The 13,542-nt window shown below is 40.1% G+C and overlaps 1 protein-coding gene across 8 annotated transcripts in view; it reads right to left on the bottom strand.

Moving 5' to 3' along the window:
- ENOX1 (ecto-NOX disulfide-thiol exchanger 1) overlaps positions 1 to 13,542 on the bottom strand; it is a 359,067-nt gene that overhangs the window by 285,400 nt on the left and 60,125 nt on the right. For 7 of the 8 annotated variants that reach the window (XM_032099804.1, XM_032099803.1, XM_032099812.1 and 4 more), the window contains exon 2: positions 2,903 to 2,979. The exons of the other annotated variant lie outside the window; for it this stretch is intronic. The gene's annotated coding sequence lies outside the window, so the exon portion shown is untranslated. The remainder of the gene's footprint in view (positions 1 to 2,902; positions 2,980 to 13,542) is intronic. 8 annotated transcript variants of the gene reach the window in all.

Genomic DNA, 13,542 nt, shown 5'->3' with positions numbered 1-13,542 from the left:
CAAACTTTGTAGTTCTTCTGCTGTTTAGCACAGGCTGCCACAGATGGAAGACAGATATCTGTCCGCCAACATTTAAAGAGGACCAGATTTTTTTGTTTAGAAGTTTTTGCTGTTCAGCACTTACAGCCATACAATCAGCCAGACCAGCCCTGCCCTCCGTAACAAGTACATTCACAAAATGAACAGGGGAGACCAATGCCTGCACAGGATTCACACACCCAGAGATGTCTGGGGTGCATTGGGACTGCCTTGATGGTTAGTTTTGGAAAGAAAGGGGCCAACTTTTTATAACCTGGCTTGAAAAGCTCTGAAACTCACATATCATCTACCACAAGGGAGCTCATTTATTCAAAAGGAAAACAAAGCTGTCCAGTAGCCTTTTCAGCTAATGTCAGCCAGGAAGGTTTCCTAATTCTGAGTTGTTCCAACACAAATATCTGAGGGAAGCTGTTGAATTGGTGCATGCTCTTGCTAAACCAGCTGTTCTCCCTTGCCTGCTGATGGCTGCCAACTTAGACTGACCTCAAATACTCCAGCTTCCTCCCCCCAAGTGTTACAGTCACTCTCTGCTATCACACCTGATCTTTCACAAAAGTTTCTGCACCTTCCAGGCTTGTCACAACAGCCCTTCGAGCGTAAGCTGAAGCCAGCTTGACACAACAGATTTCCTTTTTCTTTTGGAGACATGCATATGCCACAAAGACTACAGTTCATCACCTATGCTCTTCAAACACTCCTGAGCACGCCCAAGTGGGATAGCACTTTTGCAAACTGGGCAGCACTGCTGCTTCCTTTTCTTCAGCCTTTTTTTTTTCCTTTTAAAGTAAAAAGTCGCTTAAAGCAAGTCTGTTTGAGGTTAAGTTCCTAATTTATGCTCAATGAGCTGTCTTGTGCTGTGTCCAAAACTGGCACAGAAACATTGTCGACTTTTCCTGGAACTCCTATACACAGCCTACCAAATGAAGCTTTCTCTTCTGCTCCAGCATCCCTGGAGCCTGAATACTTCAGGGCTTAAAGATTTCTTCCTTATGCAGAAGGGTGGTGCCTGCATGACTGTGTGCATGCAAGGAGAAGCTTCCAGGAGCAGCAGAAAGTAAGCTATGTCACCAAAGTCCTGCAGTGCTCGCTCCTTTCTGCATGATACCTTGGGGAAAATTCAGGGAGAAAAGGAATGCTGAAAACCGACAGGCAGTCAGCAGAGTCTGGAGGAAAGCAGGTAAACTTGCTGCCCCACAGACAAGGGCATGGCTGGCAGGAGAGGAGAAGCCAGACGGCTGGTTGGCTCCCAGCTGGGGATTAAGAAGTCGCAGGTGAACCAAGGCCACGTGCCCTACTAATAGCAGCAGCCTTCTGCTCGAAATAAGAAGCAGGTTCACACATTTGTTCTCCAGTTGGGTTCAGACATAAGCTGCAACACAGATGTTCACAGGGCACAAAGGGGACACCCAGCAGAGCTGGCTGCAAAAGAAAATTTACAGGAATGACAGCAAGTTGCCTTTTACAGTAGGCTCTCTAGAGAGGCAGTAAAAGGGAAGCTCATTCTGCTACACTATTTTTTCCTGAAACTCCTCCTTGTGTAAGGTCCCACTGCAGCCAGTCTCCAGAGACTGCAAATAAATTAAGAGGAGAAAACATGAGAAAGCAAAATAAGAAAGCAAAGTAGAAAACAAACCAGAACAAATGAGAGCAAAGAAATGTATCACAAAGGGGAGCAGTAAGGGCATATCAATAGATATGAATAATATCAGGAAAATGTAAACATTGGAAACCTTGATCTCTGGCACACACTCTGAAATGATGATTAGACACAGGATGCTCTGACAGGCCTGGACACAGATCTGAACATCCAGGATGTTCTAGGATATTAAGTGATCCAGGCAGGTACCTGGATACATAAATTGAAGACAATGGTTTTTCTTCAGCTTTTGTTAAATATCTTGTGACCTACAGGTGAAGCACACTACAAAGATATGTTGCATTCTAATTCTTACAGAATAAGCAACTTAGTGCAAAAATCCACTTTTGAGAATTTCATGCATAACCATTTAACCTCTCCTCATTTGTAAATCTCTTCAAAGTTTCTCATACAGATCAAGGTAAGTCCAACTGTTACATCCATGTATTCAAGAAACCTTTCACTCCTTCAAACTGAGTCTCAAAAAAACTGTCTAGGTCTACGAACTCTTTGGAAAGAATAAGAACTTCTAAATCTTCTCTCATTTATCTTTCTCCCTTGCTAGGAGTTCAGCAGATCTTCAAGAACCATAAAGTGTGACCTGACTTTAAAAAAAAAATCACCTGAAAATTGCTTTGTTATATGCAAGAATGTATTTCTGAAATTGCCTGAATATTTTCTGTAAATGACTGAAGTGAGACGAGAGCTTCATTGAAACACCTAAGAAGAAAATTTCCAGGAATTTCAATGTACCCAAGTTTTCAACCTTTATGGCCGTTTTCTTCCCATATTTAGTTATATTCATACATTTACTACCTTCAACAGTTGCAAAAAAAACCCCAAAGGAAACACAGATGTAAAGCCAGATAAAGCACAGCCTCAAGTATGGAGGGATCAAGAGTAGAGCCACTTCCTCTCACTGATTTTATCTTCAAAACTTCTTACTTGTTTGTGGAGACTCACCTTTTTGTTCACTCTGAAGTTAAGTTTGTGGGTTTGGCTAAACATTTATCTCTGAGCAACTGTGAACATCATACCCTTCCCAATTTCTGTCCTACAAGAACCACGTGTTATTGAAAATTCACCTTGCAAAGGTCCATCACACTGTCCCATTCACAGCAACTAAGATTTATCAAGAGCTGTAAGAAGCTCAGCATTAAACTGTCAACAAAACTCACATGCTCCAAACCATACAATACAAAGCATGAATGTATCCATTACACATACCTATTTATTGCAGATAGTTTTTGAGTTTCAGGAAGCATATAGTCTTGAAGAATTGCTTCAAGTTCAGAATCCAAGATCTGATAAAAAAGATTATGTATATATATTTAAAGTCATTAAAAGTATATGGCTTGAGCATATAAAATGAAAAAAAATATTCTGCAAAATTACTACTTAGAAGTAAGTCTATGAGCTAGTCCTTCTGAAGCTGTGCATCACGTGAGAAGTGTTGAAGGGGATAACAATGATGGTAGGGTAATTTATAGCACATTACATTTAAGATATATGATATTGTATAGATTCTTAAGCAACTTCTACACATGAGTTCAAAATTAATAGAAAATTCTGAAAAAAAACCAAATTTTTCAAATAGCAATTTTGCTGCAATTATTTGCAATGAAAAATCGAAAGCAACATATTGAGTATGAAAAACTGCCGGTGGCATATCAGAAAATATAAATGATTTAGGAAACCACACGCATCCTTATGTACCTTTAAGCTATTGTGCCCTTAGCTTGCAGCAAAACAGTGACATGAATAGGGAAACCACATGAAAAATCAAGGGCATGCTTAAGTGCATAATTTCTTTAACGTCCAAAAATGCTGAACATTGCAGTTCTGTTACAGGTGTGAAATTCTGGATGTACATTCTTGTAAGGATACATATAACACCTAATCGCAATTAGTCCCAGAGTCTCTGCAAATTTTCCTGGTGATTCTCACACAGTGACCCTGAGTATAACGCATTTGTTAAATCCGATGTGCTTAACAATGCAAAAAGGAAGAAGATGCAGCAGTAGAAAGAAACAGGCTCAGCAGACTAAGGAAAGACAAAAAGGAGAAAAAAAAAAAGGAAAACAAAAAAATGGAAGTAAGTTCACATGTCCAAATGCACTTGGTCTGACCTCTGTGCTGGATAATCACCATCATGAGTACATGCTCTATTGAGTATTTCTGTGGCACTATTGGCAACTTTGCATTTTGCAACAAGAAACACCATTTCACACAGGACTGCCACACAGCCACAGCTCTTAAATACAATTAAGACCCTATATTAGAAAATGTCTTGTCTCTTTTTTTTCCCCATAGAGTTTTTCCTGAGCTTTCCACAACAGCTGTGCTACTGGCACCCATGCCCACTACACATCAATGGTCGCCTGGCTGGGAGCACTTATGTGTCCCAGCTGAAGAGCAGGCATTTTCTTCTCCAAAGGCTCAGCCCACCCAAGGAGTCCCGGACTCCCTCTGTTCCCTTCTGTAAGCTGGTAATTTTCAAGCAGAGAGATGAAATGTAAATATCAGCATGGATAATTATTTCACTGCTCATTTTTTGCAAGATAATCAGACAGAAAGATAAGACTCACTCTGAGGAACACAAGCAGTAGAAATTTTTATCCAGCAACAGAATGAAAGATTCTGCCAATTTTTCTTACAAAAGCAACAGTTCATTGATTTGTAGCTGCTGCCTACTTTCATGTGCAAGAACAACAGAAATCCCTTACTGGTCTTCTCTACATATTTTCAGGCAATCACTACAAACATGACAACTTCTAGGATTATTTATTCTATGCACTATGTAATCATTCCTGCTGTTGATGTCAACTGCAGACAAGCCAGGCTCAGAAGCTCAGATTCAATCACACGGGCATGAGTAACATCACTACATCTCCACCCTTTGCATCTTCTACTCAATTCCCCAAAAGAGATTTCCACAATAATGCATAATCACAAATTATCACAAATTATTATATATATATTATATCAAAGAGAATGTCATTAAAGTGAATACCAGCCAAATACCGCCTCTAAAATGAGTGGGAGCTATTTACTAGATAATACCAATAAAAATCTGCAAGGTCAGAAGGTGACCAAAGTTTACCCTTTATTTTCTACAGTAATGTCCTTCCTTTTCTCTACTTCCTCATCAGTTAGCCTCGTTACCACTTTTTCCACACAGAATCATAGAAAATGTCCAGTTGGAAGGCACCCATAAGAAAGCACCCGAGAATCATTGAGTCCAGCTCTCTGCTCCTTGCAGGACTACCTAAAACTAGGCCAAATGACTTAGAGCATTGTCCGGACACTCTTTGGATTCTGACAGGCTTGGTGCCATGACCGTTTCCCTGGGGAGCCTGCTCCAGTGACTGACCACCCACTCAGTGAAGCACCTTTCCATAATGCCCAATCTGAACTTCCCTGCAACTTCATTCCATGTTCTTGTGTCCTGTCACTCATCCCCAGAGAGGGGAGATCAGCACCTCTACCTCTGCTGGCCTCTCTTGAGGCACCCCCTAAGCTATGTTTTCCCTCTTACTTATCCCCTTCATTTCTTACCCAATTTATGACTGCCCATTTTACCTTCACTTGCAAGGCCTCTGGAGTTGGCTACAAGCACTCATCTTACCACACTTTGACAGGAATTACCACCCATCAGATGTAGCCCGTCAACCACCTAAACATATGCTGTTCCCTGGCTGAAACATCTTCAGCCAAGTCACCTTGACAATAGGTAGAGATTCCAGGCACTGAACTGTCAGGTCCCGCAAAACTTGTGTCACAAGGTAACCTTCAAACTGACCAGGTGTAAAACTCCACTATTTCGATAATGCATGAAATTACATTGCTCGAAGACACATTTCAGGGGATTGTTGACCTGAGAATTTCTTATGACATATTTACAGGGAAATGTTATGAATTATTGCATGGCTGAGATAGTTCTGCGACAGAATGTTTGCAGCTGAAGATAAGAACAATTGTGTGTTAAGTACAAGAACATGATTTGCTGTGCATAATATTAGCAGTGTTTATTCTAGAACTGACCACCCACCTGACTGTTCCAAAAAACCTCCTGGAGCTGCTAAAAGATGCCAGAGAAAGTTTTCACTTGTAGCAGACTTTCTATCTTTAATAACACCAGCTGTCGCTTTTACAAACACATTATGCCCTTCACAGTTATCCCATATTCTGCAAACACCAAAAAACCCCAAACTCTCCCACAGTTATTAACATCTGCTTCGCTTACTTATTCTGACAAACTGAAGGACAAAGGCATGATTTAACAGATTGCTCCACATAAAGCAGCTATGCAGTCCACGAAAGGATTCATCAAATGCCCTGTCAGAGAGCTTTACAAAGCCCAGCTTAATGAACGTATGCAAATTGCTATAATATATAAAATGCCTGATACCACTTCAACAAGTAACGTGCTTATGAAATCTATGGAGAATGGTAAGATAGACCAATCTAATTTGTCTTCAAAATAAAGTGATTTGGTTTACTCCAGATAATTTCAATCTTTTTTTTCTTTAATGCCTTGAAGCACACGTTACATACAATAAACATCTGCTTTAGGCACCGGAAGATGTGATTATTCAATAGAAAAAGCACGCAGCAACAGACAAACTGGAAGCACACTGGTACTCTTCAATATTTTCCTTCAATATTTTGACATGCTGGCACTTTTAAAAAATTGTTTTTTCCAAGCCTTGTTGCATTTAAACAGCCCTTATTTTTCCTGCTGTTGCTTGATGTGAGGTTGATGTGAGTGCAAGTCAGGCTGATATTTACAGTATGAGGAAATGCTCAGATATGAAAGCGCATCAGAAAACAACATGCATTCAGGATGATCACTGCTGTTGCTGTTTTCAACATTATTGATCTAGAAATTTGATCTTTTTTTCCATCAAGATAAGGAAAGAATAGCTTATGAGCTAAAATGATTTTCAATGGAAAAAAATCAACATTTTCTAGAGCTTTATCCCTCCTGAGAACTGAAAGTTCTTTTCACCTGAGAACTGAAAGTTCTTTTCACCAACTGACTTGAAAAAAATTATATAAAAATACATTTTGAGTGTTTTGTCAAAGAAGCTAAAGCCCACAATCACCCTTTAAGAACTTTGTGGAAAAATAAACAGAACTTCTCTAATTTTTTTACTTTGGAAAAAAACACATGAGAAAGAACACAGCACAGTATGTGCATCAGAAACTAGAAGATGAAAAGTTCCTGGATCTTGGCTTTACCACTTAGGCCAGGCAGGTGTGAAAGAGAAAGAGGACTGTGAAGTACCATGATTATCTCCTTATCTCTCATGCTGGGACCACAAAAGGAAAACAAGCACTAGGTAACACTTTCTTGGGTGGCTCTTGGCTACGTTATGTTATGAGAATTCCCAGTGTAGTAGTCTAATAGATAAACAGTTTCAACTCTTATTTTATGTCATAGTATGACAGAATCACTTAGGTTGTAAAAGACCTCTGACATCATCGAGTCCAACTATTAACCCAGCACTGTCAAGGCCACCACTAAATCATGAGCCTAAGCACCACAGGTACATGACTTTTAAATACTCTCAGGGTTGGTGACCCAACCACTTCCCTGGACAGCTTGTTCCAATGCCTGACTATCCTTTCACTGAAGAAATTTTTCCTCATGTCCAATCTAAACTTTCCCTGGCACAGCTCAAGGCCATTTCCTCTTGTTCTATTGCTTGTAACCTGGGAGAGGAGACTGACTCCCACCAGTCTGCAACTTCCTTTCAAGTAGAGAGGGATAAGGTCCCCCTAAGCCTCCTTTTGCTGAGGCTAAACAACTTCAGTTTCCTCAGCCGCTCCTCACAAGACTTGTGCCTTAGGTTCTTCCTGCCTTAGATGTTTCCAGTTAAAACAGAAGTAATCGCTGTTACTGTCAAAGCTAGACACAACTTTGGCTCAGCGCCTTAGGCAAAATGACCAAGATGAGCAGTACGTGGTACAGGACTCTCAAATCTCTCTAATCATGGGACCACAGTTTCTGCACTGAGAATTAACTAAACTGTAAAATATGAGTCCAAGTTGGAATACCATGTCAGAAATGTATTGTGATCTCCTCATTTTAAAGGCACCAACTTGAAAAATCCTTTCCATTCTGTTACGCTAAATATTCAGTATGTGCCAGGCACTGTGGAAAAAGCTTTCATTTCTGTGCAAATGAATATACATTAGAGTGAGTGCTTATAACATTTTTCTAGATTTGAGTTTATATAACTGACAATTAAGGGATGATATCTTTAACACTCTGTATCACTTCTAGATGCCAGTATCACTTCTAGATGCCAGTTAGCAATATTTAACAAAGCTGGCTGTTCTCAGTTTTGGGGTTTTTTTTGTATTCAGATTTGGTCCTCCAGCTTTGCATTCAGTCAAAGACTAAAATCAGGGAATAAATGAATACGACAAGCCTTCCTTTATTATACCTCATTTCTCTAAATATCTCTATCAGGTTCTATCATTACCATGCCTATTTTAAATTTGTTCTTTTTAACATAAATCTAGAAGTACAGAAAAATCTCTCCCCTTTTGACTGTGCATCAAGGCCAATAGATTCACAGCTGATACAGGTAATAAAGGCAAATTAAGGAAGCTCCATGTCACACCTCCCCTCTTATGTCCTGAACCCATATAAAATTATACTATTATCATAAGTAAACATCTAACTTGTCCCTGAAACAGAGAAAATTACTATTCTTGAGAGTCAATCTTCTTATAGGTCCCTTGAGATGTAACATCTGATAGATTTTAGGGTAAAAAAAGAGCCACTCATACAGATTCCAGATTCAGTACAATAAAACAGCTTCAGTAAAGTATATTAACCCACAGAACATCATTGACAAAATTACAGTCACACTGTGTGCAGTGGAGTGTGCTACATGATAATGCAAGAAAACATTTTTTTTACCTGTCGCTTTGGGGTGGTTTGTTGGAGTTTTTTTCTTCAGGTTCTTCAGGAAGAGCAGCATTTAAAATCAGGATGTACTGCTTTAACAAAATAGGTGGGAAGCAGAGCCAGTCCACCCAGTCCCACATCCCTACCCACTGACAGATTCCTGCTATGCACTGCAGTGAGGATATTAACCCATTGCTGTTATGGACAAACCATCTGTACTGGACAGCAGCATAATCAGTAATAGCAAATGGTTCTGGGGCAATCCTGAACTGACAGTGAAGTAGATGAGAAAGTGAAATCCTTGCTTTGATAAGCTCCTTGGCAAGCTAGTACAAACCTATGTTCCCTGTTAAAAAAGAAAAATGAGGAAGGTTGTAAGATTGCAGACCTTCTTCTACTCAAAGAAAGCGAATTTCCAGGGGCTGAAAATGCCCTCTTTCCCTGACCTGTGGGAAAATGCAAGAAAGGACTCACCGCTCTGAAGTCTGTCTCAAAAGTAGCATCCAAGGTGCAAAGACTCTCACCCTGAAATATTTCTGTGGAAGTATTGAGCAACATTACTGTGCAGACAATTCTGAAGGGAAGGGTCCCACCTTCCCTGACAAAGGCACACAACACAGCCACTGCTTTTGGTTGGACAATGCAGAGTCTAAGCCACCTTCCTGCATCTCTACAGAGTGTCTGAAATACAAAGAAATATGCTGCTATCACTGCAGTCTAGAGGTTGGAATGGAAGTTTCATAAGGAAATACATATCTTTGGGGGTTTTTGTTTTAAAAGCAAGGCAGAAGCACCGCACTACTTCATCCCAGTGAAAGACTGGGTAAACAGAGGCAACAAATCTCTAATCGTTTACCTTTTCCGGTTAAAGTGACAACTCTTGGAAACCCCTGTTCAAATCATCATAATGAATGTAAAAAAGGGGTTCCAGTAAGTTCAATATGGATAATATTTTTTTACAAGACTTGTGAGGATGACATGGGTAAGTTCAGCATGACCACAGCATTCATTTGTCCTGGGAAGTCCTTAAACACTAGCACCATAACATCTGAAGATCATGATACCCCATTCCTGCATAAAAGGAGGAATCACTCAGAAATATCCACCAGTAACATCCCAACTCAGAAACCACAGGTAAGTCAAAAATATCCATAGGAGATGACCACCCAGTCCTCCTTGAAATAGACACCTATTATAATGGGGGCCAGATGCAATTTACAGGTGTTTGCTTACATTACTTGAAAGAAAGAAAAGGATAACACTCCCTTCTGTCACAGAAACAAACACAGAAGCTGGATCTGTGAAGAGGAGCAAGATCAAACAACTTGAGAGAAGTCTAGGAAGTCCTCCTAAGCAGTCAGTCATGACTGCTACTAGAAAAGGAGGCCAGGCACCCAGATGTCGTTTTCTGAAAAGTCAGATCCAATAGGAATAGCTTATCAAGATAAGGATTATCAGCAGACAGGCTAGTGGCAGAATTAGTTCACCATGGTGATGATAAAACAGTATTAGGAAAGCAGGGCAATTTTAAGAAAAGGCAGCTAAAAATACCTGCCTAACACACTGCTCCTAGTCCTTCTCATCTTCAGTGTGCTGATGCTTCAAAGTTAGCTGTCCCAACAGACAGCCCTGTACTCTGTCTGCCAGTGTCACGATGACTTATAGCATGCTGTGGTAGGCTTGCAGTCTCTGAGGACTGCGTGTCTCTGTGAATGATGAGGATAGCTGTGTTTTGTTCCAGTTACCGTGAATTAGGAGCAGAACCCCATTGACTAGCAAGCTTCCAGCACAGACTTCAGCTGGGATAAGTCTGGCTACAGTGCTTGGGCTGGAGTATTGAAGGAATACACTACTCAGAAGGATGAACCGGGTCCTGTCCAGGCTTCTGTTCCTGCTTTGCCCACGAGGACAGATGACACAGTGTCTTTTCTATAGAGATACATGCACACCACACAAGCCCTTCCTAGCACCATCAACAAAAGACCAAGACCAGAGTCCCATATGTTTTTCAGGAAGGGAGCTGACATCCCCAACTCCAAGGCTCTGGGGACAACAAGGAAATTCTTACACTGACCTTCTGGCATCTGCGGCCTTCTGGCATCTGTTAATAACCAGCAGAAGTCACTAACCACTGCATTAAACGTGAATAGGTGATAGTGTATACACATGAGCAGTGGCCAGTCTTCTTTTTAGCCCTTTTGGAAACACTGTGACTTCATATTGCATGCCTGGCTGGGTTTTTTTAAATCCCTGTAAATGCTTCTACACATTCTGATAAAAACTTCCCTGAATTTACCAAATTCTTTCTTCAAGTTACTTTGTTTTCCTACTCAACTAGTACACTTCGAGTATATTCCAGAAGTTCACCCTCTTGGGATGTTTGAAAAATTTCTGTTAATGTTCAGTCTAAATTCATTCAAGACTAATTAATAAACATATAATCTTGAGCAGTTGTTATCCTTCAATTTCAACAGCTCTCCTCCTTCTCTGGTGTTTGCCCTCCAAAGGAATTTAGTACAAAGGTTTTATTTCCTGGACATTATATACAAGTTATAAGGAATGGAGGCTTATCATATTTTGTCAGAAAGTCTGACAAAAGGTAACAAACCATAGGAAAAATATATTTAACTTTTTTTTTTTTTTACTAATGAACAAAAGGCAGATGCTGATTTATTTTCCTAGTTACTCCAGTATAAACCTGGAATGGTTACATCTATGGCTAGAAGTAAGAACTGCATCTGAGCAGGCATCTGCCCAGGGCTTCAGTGAGGATTGTGAGCACTAAGCTGTCAGCAGAGAAGAAATACTTAACAGAAAAGGGAAGAGCAGCTGGCATCTGTCATGTAAGAGCCATTTTTTAGAGAACTTTGAAAATGAAAGGCATTGATCATAGATTTCCTTCAGTCCAAAGAGACTTGAAAACCAATGCATCTGGTATCTAGACTCCTACTCTCTGGGTAAATGCTATACCTGCTTCAGTTCAGATTGGACACGGACATTGGGAGGGTGATTGGTCTCTGGAACAGGCTCCCCAGGGAAGTGGTTACAACACTGAGCCTGTCAGAGCTCAAGGAGTGTCTGGATGATGCTCTTAGTCATATGGCCTAGTTTTAGGTTGTCCTGCAAAGAGCAGGGAGTTGGGCTAGATGATCCTTAAGGGTGCCTTTCAGCTGGAGATACTCTGTGATTCAACACCTATGCAAAAGGAAATTTCATCCACCCTATTATTCAATGTAACCATCACACCTGTGGGTTGAATTCAATGCCATTCAGCTGTGTTAGGATTGGTCTCAGGACACACAATGCATCAAACCACTCTGCTGTTGTTTTGAAGCTGAGGTGGCATTGCCATGGCCAACACTGAGTCTTCTCACTTCTTGAACCACAATGTCCAAACATCCACACACCCTGTGTTTAAATACCAAAGGAAGTCAGGTCTAGGACAGAGATCTTAGACAGAGAGAAATACATACATCTAGGGCTCAATTCCTCTCATTCTAAATGTGGGTACCTAAAACAGCTTAGATGAATTGCATGCAGCTATAGGGGCCAATGATCATAAAAGGAATCTAGGGAGAGAAGCTTTGATGTAAGCACTTATGCTGTAGATAAGGAAGTTGAGACAAATCTTCTGACTGAAGTCTGCCTCAGGAGAGCTGGCATTCAGACAGATCTGAAGGCACAAACAGTGGTTCAAAGGATGGGTTTTCAATGACATCATGATCTAATCTGTAAGTCTTTATTCAGTCCTGCCTTTTCTATTTGAATACTAAATAGAAAATTTGAGATTTGGCTCAATGATAGCAATAAAAGTCTTCAGGAAGACTGATTTATAAGAAAATATTAAAATAACTAAATATGTATAGCTTGACTAAAGCCACTATTGAAAGGGAAATACGATAATTATCTACAAGCTCTGGAAGGAAACACATAAAAAGGATTTTTTTAATAAGGCTTTTTAGGAAAATATAGCTAAGAGTAATGTGATTATACCAAGCAAAATAAACTTTAGGCTGACAGGGAAAACTTCCTAATAATGAAGTGTATTCTATTGTAGAATAATCTTCCAAAGGAAATTGGCTGAAGTCCAATCACATCTAAAGCCTGGAAAAAGATTGTCCATGACTGGACAAAGATCTGGAGAGGACAATCCTGCTGCAAGATGGCCCAGATGACTCAACATCGCTTTTTCATTTTTAAATTCCTATCATTCCACTGTATTAAATAATCCAATAAGTCAAAGGGAAGAGGGAAATAGGCTTAGCAACAATTGCACAGCTGTTTCATCTTCGAGGTCTGCAGGCTGCAATCAGTGCAAGACACACTGATTGCACTGAGGGAGGAAACATCTGTATGTGGTCAGAGCACTGGGTTAATTCAGGGCTACAAGTTGCATGCCTGATGTCCCCTTTTCCTCCTCTTAATAAAATAACATTACCAGAAGAATCGACCCTGTGTTGTAAATGTATCAATCATGATTTTTGCTGCTCTAGCTACTCATAATTGGTTTAAGCTTTCTTGATCTCAGATGCCAACCGGTGTGAAACAAAACACAAGAAATACATAGCCCGTGGGCACATACTTCCACTGAAATAATCTTGCCACATGTTGATCTACAAGGAGAGGGGCAACAATGTTTTCCTAAAGTTGTGATACTCATTTTTAAAGCCAGGCAATATTGTACTGGTTAATTTTGAAGAATTTTGAAGAGGCTTTGACATTTTATAGCTAAAATACCTTGCTGAGAGTCTGTGCTAACAGTAACAGTCTGTTTTCTGTTACAGTTAAGCCACAAGGAACAGCATCCTTCTTAAAGAATGGGTATTTAATTTAACTGTGGATTTGATTTCCCTCTCCAGAGAATATTAGATGGTCTTAACAGTATGTATATATACATAAAAATATATTTTCTGAAGAAAGTGCTTTCAAGTGTAACATTAGC

Source organism: Corvus moneduloides, chromosome 2 (genome assembly GCF_009650955.1).
Source record: "Corvus moneduloides isolate bCorMon1 chromosome 2, bCorMon1.pri, whole genome shotgun sequence".
NCBI lineage: Eukaryota > Metazoa > Chordata > Aves > Passeriformes > Corvidae > Corvus > Corvus moneduloides.
The sequence above is the reverse complement of the archived record's forward strand: the minus strand, read 5'-3'. Positions and strand labels throughout refer to the sequence as shown.